This window comes from Molossus molossus, unplaced genomic scaffold (genome assembly GCF_014108415.1).
Source record: "Molossus molossus isolate mMolMol1 unplaced genomic scaffold, mMolMol1.p scaffold_m16_p_2, whole genome shotgun sequence".
NCBI classification, from domain to species: domain Eukaryota; kingdom Metazoa; phylum Chordata; class Mammalia; order Chiroptera; family Molossidae; genus Molossus; species Molossus molossus.
Genome location: NW_023425355.1, coordinates 29993035 through 30001953, shown reverse-complemented (window position 1 = coordinate 30001953; position 8919 = coordinate 29993035). Strand labels below are relative to the sequence as shown.

The following is an 8919-nucleotide window of genomic DNA, read 5'->3' as shown; positions in this document are numbered from 1 at the left end:
ACTCTATCTGAACAAAAAATGGAAAAATGTCCTCGGGTGAGGATAAATAAATAAATAAATAAAACTGAAAATTAAGAAAATGATTCCATTTTCAAAGCATCAAAAAAAAAATAAAACACTTAAGAATAAATTTAACTAAAGTATAAAATTTGTATGCTGGAAAATAAAATTCATTGTTTAAAGAAATTAAAGAAGACATAAATAAATGTAAAGATATGCCGTGTTCATGGATTGGAAGACTTAATATTAAAGTGGCAATGCTTCCCAAATTGACCTTCAGATTCATTGCAATTTCTATCAAAGCTACAGCTGACATCTTTTCAGAACTTGCCAAGCTGATACCAAAATTCATATGGACATCCGAAGTAACACAGAATAGCCAAAATGATCTTGAAAAAGAAGTAGAAAGTTGGAGGCCTCAAAGTTCTCTATTTCCAAATTTATTACAAAGCTACAGTAATCAAGACAGTGTGGTATGTGCATAAGGATAGACACATAGATCAATAAAACATATTTTTTTTATCCTCACCCAAGGTATGTTTATTGATTTTAAAAAGAGAAGAAGGGGGAGAAAGAGAGAGAGAAACATCAATATGAGAGAGATACATAGATCGCTTGCCTCCCACACACATCCCCCCAGGGATCGAACCCACAACTATTTTCGTGACAAGCTGATGCTCCAACCAACTTAGCCACTCAGCCACAGCAGTTCAATGCATTTTTGACAAATGTACCAAGACAAAACGGGGAAAAGAATAGTTTTTAAAGTGCTAGGTCCACTGGATATCTACATGCAAAAGAATGAATTTGGACCCTTCTCATGATATAAAAACTCAAAGTGAATCATAGTTCTGATTGTATTAACTACGCCTATAAAACTCTTAGAAGTAAATATAGCAGTAAATATTTGTTACCATAGGTTAGGCAATGGTTTCTTAGAGATAATATCAAAAGCATAGTCAATGAAAGATAAAACAGCCCAGCAGGTGTGGCTCAGTGGTTGAGCGTTGACTCATGCACCAAGAGGTCACCAGTTCGATTCCCAGTCAGGGCACATGCCCTGGTGGTGGGCCAGATCTCTAGTGGGGGGCATGAAGGAGGTAGCCAGTCGATGTTCTCTCTCATCAATGTTTCTTTTTTTTTTTTATCCTCACCCGAGGACATTTTTCCATTTTTTGTTCAGATAGTGTGGGAGGGAGAGAGAGGGAGAGAGAGAAACATCCTCTGACACCCCGTTGGCCCCTTGGGACTAATGGATCCTGTACATCTCTTTGCATCCAATGAAAACCACCCATTTTCTGTTTTTTCCTTAGCTCTTCCTGAGCCCTTGACACATCTCCACATTCTCTCATCATCTCCTCACTGCCCAAATGCCTTTTTTGTAAGTTCTCCTGATAGCCCTTGGGAGAATCGTCAGTCCCCCTGTCAGTTTTACGCTTTCTTTTCCAGAGCACATAATCTTCAGCTGGGCGCTTTTCAGCAGCCCGCAGCTGGCTCTCTGTCTTGGCCTAGGGTTCTGGCTTGCCCTCACCGCGTGCTTCTCCCTCACCTTCGGACTTGCTCTTTCTTCTTTTCTCATTTCCCTTCATCATCTGGCTGTCCCTCATCCTGGCGCTTTTCCTTCTGCCCTGGCTTTCCCTCCACTTCTGGCTTTTCTTCCTCATCTGACTTTCCTTCATCTTCGTATCTACTTAGTCTTCTGGCTTTCCCTCACTATCCAGCTTTCCTTCCTTTTCACTGTAGAGTTTTTCCATGTTGAGATGTCCTCTCCCTTTCCTGTCCTGGGGAGTGGGGTGGAGTGAGGTGGGAGGAGAGGAGACAAGGAAGTCTGAGGACTAGGGGATGGAATGCAGGCTCCGAAAGTACTGGCATCTGACCTCTGGCCAGGGTTCCCCTGAGATGGCTTCCACCATTTTACCCCGCTGTTCTTCCCACACATGAGAGCCAACCATTTCTCTGGAAGGCCCTACCATCTTCTGTGCCATCCTTCAGGGTAGCGAGGTGTGTGAATATTATACGTGGAGGTAGGATGGGCAGTGAGGCCCTCAAATTCTGCCCAACCTTTGCCCCCCACCAACACCCCCTAGTCCATATCCATTACTCCTTCCCGCCTTCACTGACCTGCAGGTATTCTGGACAGGTTATTCCTTTTCTGGCCTTGCAGAGTGATGGGGTCAGTCACACAGACCTGCGGATGGACAGGAGGCAAGGGCAGGGGCTGCACGCCCGGTGGACTGATGTCCCTTTCCTGAATCTGCGCACTCCACATCCAACATTGCCCTGCCCTACCTGCCCCGCACATCAATCGCCATATGTTTTCAGGCCTTGGGGACCAGACCAGGATGCTTTCTGAACTGTTTGTACCTCTGTGTCCCCCTCCCCTGCAGTTAACCCACCCCATCCTCACCCCCTTTTTGTGGAGGTCAATATTTATTCACAAGCGCAGTGTGAGCAGGGGATTACTTCTAAAATATGTCCACTTTTCACTGTCACACTGTGGGGTACCCCCTCCCATTTTAGGCTCGACAATGGATTGAGGGCACAGGGTGAGGCGTCAAAGAGGTTACTGGGCCTGTGATGGGGTCCACCCTTCCCACCTGCCCACATCAGCTCTGCATCCCCCACTTTCCTGATCTCCAAGACTTTTTTGCTTCCCCCAACCCCACCACTGCTCCGGGTTCCTTCTCACATCCACCTCCATCCCTGCAGGAGCCGCTGGCAGCACCCACCTATACACTGACCTGCGGGCGAGCCAGGCCTGCGCCTCCTCAGGCTCCTGGAAGCCCGCTCTCCCCTCGCCCAGTGACAGGGCAGCTCAAGGAGCTGGTACTGTACCTCCAGAGCGGACAGCACTGCGACCTGACCGACCTGACCCAGGCGGTTTCGAGGACTACGACCGACCCACATGGGCGCCTGGCAGGTCACGTGAGCACCGCATCACCCCAGCTCGGCGCCCCTTACCCATATCCTGAGGGACCTGACAGCTGCAGATAGTGTGTGTGGCAGGTGGGGGTGGCAATGAGGAAGTCACCACAACAGCAAGAGGAAGCAGCTTTCTGCCTGCAGGTGCTTTATTTACCTGGTTCATCTCAGGTCCTCGCCCAGCATCCCTGTGAGATACCCATTACCGCAAAGTGTGACAGCTGATCACACAGGGTACCCGACTTCCCTGAATGCTCAGCAACTGAGCCCCACAGCCTGCTTTCAAGACCGGCTCTGCCTGACTCGTCTGGTGGTGGTGGTGCCCACCAGGAAGCTGCGCTGCCACCTTAAGTAGGGTGTTCCTGGGCCTGCTCACTTCTCAGTCCACATGTTCTCTCCCTGGGTAACCTCTGTTCATTTTCCTCCAAGCACAGATAATTCCCAAATTACATCTCCAGGCTATTCCCTCCCCGAGGCTCCGACCCATTTTTTGCTTTCCCACCAGCAATATAAGTGTTTCCCCACACTCTTTCTAATATGACACACTTTTTAATTTCCACTAATATGATAGGCGAGAAGTCTATCAATGACATTTTATTCTGCATTTCTCTATGTTTAATGATAATTTTAATATCATTGTAAATTGTATGTTCATGTCGTTCCACATTTTTCTGTTCTTTCCCCTTTCATTTTTCAAGTGTTCTCTATACATTAACTATATTAGGCCTTTATCTATTATATGTGCTAGGAATATCTATTTTCAGTTTGTTACCTGCTTTTTGACGTAATGGTGTATTTCTGCCAAACATTTTAATATTCAGTCAAATTTATCATACTTTTTTCTTTTATTGCATCTAGACTTTGATTCATAGTTAAGAACTTTTTTTTCACCCTGGCCGGTTTGGCTCAGCAGTAGAGCGTCGGCCTACAGTCCAGAGAGACCCGGGTTCGGTTCCCGCTAAGGGCATGTACCTCGGTTGCAGTTTGTCCCCGGCCCTGGTTGGGTTGTGCGGGTGGCAACCACTCGATATGTCCCTTTCACGTTGATGTTTCCCTCTCTCTCTCTTCCTCTCTCTCCCTCCCACTCCATCTGAACAAAAAATGGAAAAATGTCCTCGGGTGAGGATAAAAATTTTTTTTTTTAATTTAAAAAAAGAACTTTTTTTTCTACATGAGGTCAAAGAGGAATTTACCTATGTTTTCTTTTATTACTCATATAGTTAACTTTGTCTTAAGGGCATCTATTAAGGAATAAAGATTAAGGAATAAACCAGTGCCAAACTGAGTTGAAACTAAAGCTGACTCAGGGTACTAGATCAACACCCAAGACTCATTGAAAGGGGAGGGGTTTCCTAACAAACTATCACCCATATGATGGGAACCACAAATGTTTCACTTTAAGGGTAATAATAAACTGTAAATAAACTAACCCTCACAAAGTCTTTAAGCTTGGCTTTGCAACATCTAGGGTGGCTTAGAACATATATTATGGTGGTTCCAGGCAGGACGCACCCTTATAGGCCTGGCAAACAAAATATTCTCTGGAGTAAGATACCATTATCCTAGTCCTCAAATTATTTCAATAAACAATTGTTCATCTATAATGCTGACACACAAAAATAATCAGAAACAAAAAGAAAAAGGACATCATTAAGAAGCAGTAGAGATAAGAGGTAACACAAACAGATCCATTAGCTTTGAATTATCAGATATTATTAAACCACAATGTTTAGTATATTCAGATAAATAAAATCCAGTCTTGAAATTTCAGGAGAACTAGAAACCAAAAAAAAAGAAAGAAATTCTAAAATTAAAAAATAATGTAGCTGAAGTTAGAAACTCAATGGCTGGCTTTAACAGCAGATTAGATAGAGCTCAAGAGAGAATTAAAGGACTTGAAATTATATTCGGAAGAAACTATCCATAAGGCTGAACATGTAGTCAAAAAACATGGAAAATACAGATTGGAGGGTATAATAGGGTCTAACTTTTTTTAAATGCATTTTTTATTGATTTTTAGAGAGGAAGGGAGAAACATCGATGAGAGAGAACATTGATTGTCCACCTCCTGCATGGCCCCTACTGGGGACTGGGCCCACAACCTGGACATGTCCTCTGACTGGGAATCAGGAATCGAACCAGTGACCTCTTGGTGCATGGGTTGATGCTCAACCAGTAAGTCACACCGGCTGGGCTCTAACGTGTTTTTAATTGAATTTATTGGAGTGATATTGGTTAATAAGATTATGTAAGTTTCAGCCCTGGCTGGTTTGGCTCAGCGGTTAGAGTGTCGGCCTGCGGACCAGAGAGTCCCGGGTTCAGTTCCCACTAAGGGCACGTACCTTGGTAGCAGTTTGTTCCTGGCCCCAGTTGGGGTCATGTGTGTGGCAACCACTCGATGGGTCTCTTTCACATTGATGTTTCTCTCCCTGTCCCCCTCCTGCTCTATCTGAAGATAAATGCAAAAATGTCCTTGGGTGAGGATAACATTTTTTTAAAAAGTAAAATTGTGTAGATTTCAGGTGTATACTCCTATAATACATCATCTGTATATTGTATTGTGTGTTCACCACCCAAGGTCTAACATATGTTTAATTGGATTTATAAAAGGAAGAGAAATGAAATTGTTCAGAGGCAATATTTGAAGATATAATGGCTGAGGATTTTTCAGAACTGATGAAAAACACTGATCCATAGATCCAAGAAGTCCAACATATCCCAAAGAGAATAAATAAAAAGAAACTCATGCATAGATGCATAATAGTGAATCTGCGTAGAATCAAAGACAAAGAGAAAATTATAAAAGTAGACAGAAAAAAATTGAGAACACCTTAAAAGGAACAAAAGTTAGGCTGATATTTGGCAACAATGGAAGCATGAAGATGGTGGAATATCTTTAGTGTCTTGAAGAAAATAAATGCCAAACAAGAAATTGATATAACCAGCAAAAATGCCTTTCAAAATGAAGGTGAAATAAAGACCTTTCAAAATAAATAGAAACAGAGTCTACAAGCTGTAGGCATGAGCCAAAGGAAATACTAAATGCTACAGGGCATTTTTCAGATAACAGGATGATCCCAGATAATACTGAAGATGAAAGAAGAAATAAAGAGGAATTATAAGGATAAATATCTATGTAAATTCAAATCAACACTATATAAAACAATATTATTTTGTTAATTCACATTAAAAAATAATGAGTCAAGAATAAAAACTATTTAAAGTTCTGGCATTATCTGGGGAGTGTGTAGAACTATAAATTAGTATTAGCCTTTGATAAGTCAAGACTATATGCTATAACTACCAGATAACCATTAAGGAAGAGTAAAAGAGTCAAAATCCTAAAGAACAGTCAACTAACAGCTCAGAGGACACATAGAAGAAACTTATTACATTGGTTAATTTATATCTATTTATATCAATAAGTACATTAAATGTAAATGGTTTTGTGCACCGAAAGGTTGCCAGTTCTATTCCCAGTCAGGACACATGCCCAGGTTGTGGACCCAATCCCCAGTGGGGAGCATGCAGGAGGTGGCCAATCGATGTTCTCATCGATGTTTCTATCTCTCTCTCCCTCTCCCTTCCACTCTCTCTAAAAATCAATAAAGAAGAAAGAAAAAGTTTAAAAAATATATAATTGATACACTAAGAGAGAAATATGGAAGCTTGTAAAATAATTAAAACTAGAGAAGGCAGATAAAAGAAGCCTCTAACAACAAATAGAAAACAGTATCAACATGGTTGATATTAATATAACTTATCAATAATCATTTTAATTTTTTTTCTTTATTGTTTGTAGAGGGAGAGAAAGAGAAACATCGATGAGAGAAAACATCGATTGGCTACCTGCTGCATGTCCCCCACTGGGGAATTGGCCCACAACCTGGGCATGTGCCCTGACTGGGAATCGAACCAACAACCTCTTGGTGCATGGGTCGACGCTCAACTGTTGAGCCACACCAGCCAGGCTCAATAATCATTTTATTTTATTATTATTTTTTTTTACCTTCACCCAAGGACATTTTTGCATTTATCTTCAGATAGAGCGGGAGGGAAAGAGGGAGGAAAAGAGAGAGAGATAAACATCGAATGGTTGCCACCCACATAACCCCAACCGGGGCTGGGGACAAACTGCAACTGAGGTACCTGCCCTTAGCAGGAACCGAACCCTGGACTCTCTGGTCTGCAGGTCAATGCTCTAACCGCTGAGCCAAACCAGGCAGGGCTCAATAATTATTTTAAATGTGAATGGTCTAAATAGCCCAATTAAAGACAAAAATTGTCAGAGTGAATTAAAAAAAAATAACTATACACTGTGTACAAGAAACTCACTTTAAATATAAAAACTCTGAGAGGTTAAAAGTAGAGCTGTGGAGCCCTGGCTCGTGTGGTTCAGTTGGCTGAGTGTTGTCCCATGCACCGAGAGGCTGCTGGTTAGATTCCCGGTCAAGTCACATGCCCAGGTTTCCAGGCTTGATCCCCAGTAGGGAGCGTGCAGGAGGCAGTCAATCAATGTTTTGTTTTGTTTTTTCTCTCTCTTCCTCTCCCTTCCTCTCTGTCTCTCTAAAATCAATAAAAACATATATATATATATATATATATATATATTTTTTTTTTTAAAGTAAAGCAGTGGAGAAACACATATACCATACTACACCAATCAAAAGAAAGATGGACCAAAAAAAAAAAAAAAAAGATGAAAAGGCTATATTTCAGACAAAGCAGAAAAAGTATCCGAAATAAAAAGAGGCACTATATAATGATAAAAAGATCAATCCTGGGGGTGGGGGGGGTGGGGACATACCTAATAATCCTAAACATGTATGCACCTAACAAAAGTGTCTAAATATATGACAGAACTGAAAGGAGATACAGACAAATCCATTATTAGAGTTGCAGACTTCAACAACTCCCAGTTATTAATTGGTAGATTAAGCAGGCAGAATATCAATAAGGATATAATCAACTTGAATAGCGCTATCAATCAACTTGATCTAACTGAAATTTATAGAATGTTCCATCCAACATTAGCATACATTTTTTTTTACGCTCACATAGAACATTCACCAAGAGAGTGCATATTCTGGGCCAAAAATTATACTGTAACAAATTTAAAATAATAGAAATCATAAAAGTATTCTCTTAATGGATTTAAACTAGAAATCAATAACAGATAGATGGAAAACCCAAATATTTGGAACTTATAAGTAACACATGAATAAAAGAAGAATTCTCAAGAGGAATGTAAAAATATTTTGAACTAAATGAAAAAACAACATATCAAAATTTGTGGGATGTAGCAAAAGTAGTGTTTAAAGGGAAATTTCTAGCTTGAATGAGAAAAGAAAATGTAACCTAGCCTAAGCTTTCCCTTAGGAAACTAATGAAAGAAGAGTAATTTAAGCCTAGAGCAAGCAGAAGAAAATAAATAGAGAAGAAAACAATGAAAGTGAAAACAAGAAAACAGAAAATTAACAAAACCAAAAACTAGTTCTTTGAAAAGATAAATATCACTCCTGGTCCCATGGACATTAAGAAGATAATGAAGGAATACTATAAATAACTCTATGCCTACATATTTGATAACTTAAATGAAATGAACCAATTCCTTGAAAGATACAAACTATTAAAACTCACACAGAAAAAAATAACCTGAATAGCCCTCTATCTGTTAAAGAGATTGAATCAGTAACTTTCCAAAAATAGACATCACCAGGACCAAATTCTATCAAACATTTAAGTATCCCCAGTGAACATTTAGAAATCACCAGTGAATTCTACCAAATATTTAAGGAAGAAATAATACCAATCCTTCACAATCTCTTTCATAATATAAAAGTAGAGAGAACAATTGACTCATTCTATGAGACCAGTATTACCCTAATTCCAAAACCAGATAAAGGACAACACAAGAAAGGAAAACTATACACCAATCTCTCATAAACAGACAAAATTCTCAACAAAATATTAGCAAAGCAAATCCAACAATGTATA

The 8919-nt window shown here is 40.4% G+C and overlaps 1 pseudogene; it reads right to left on the bottom strand.

The window, feature by feature from the left end:
- Positions 1-348: 348 nt before the first annotated feature.
- On the bottom strand, positions 349-1754 carry LOC118636171 (annotated as a pseudogene).
- Between the last annotated feature and the right edge of the window lie 7165 nt (positions 1755-8919).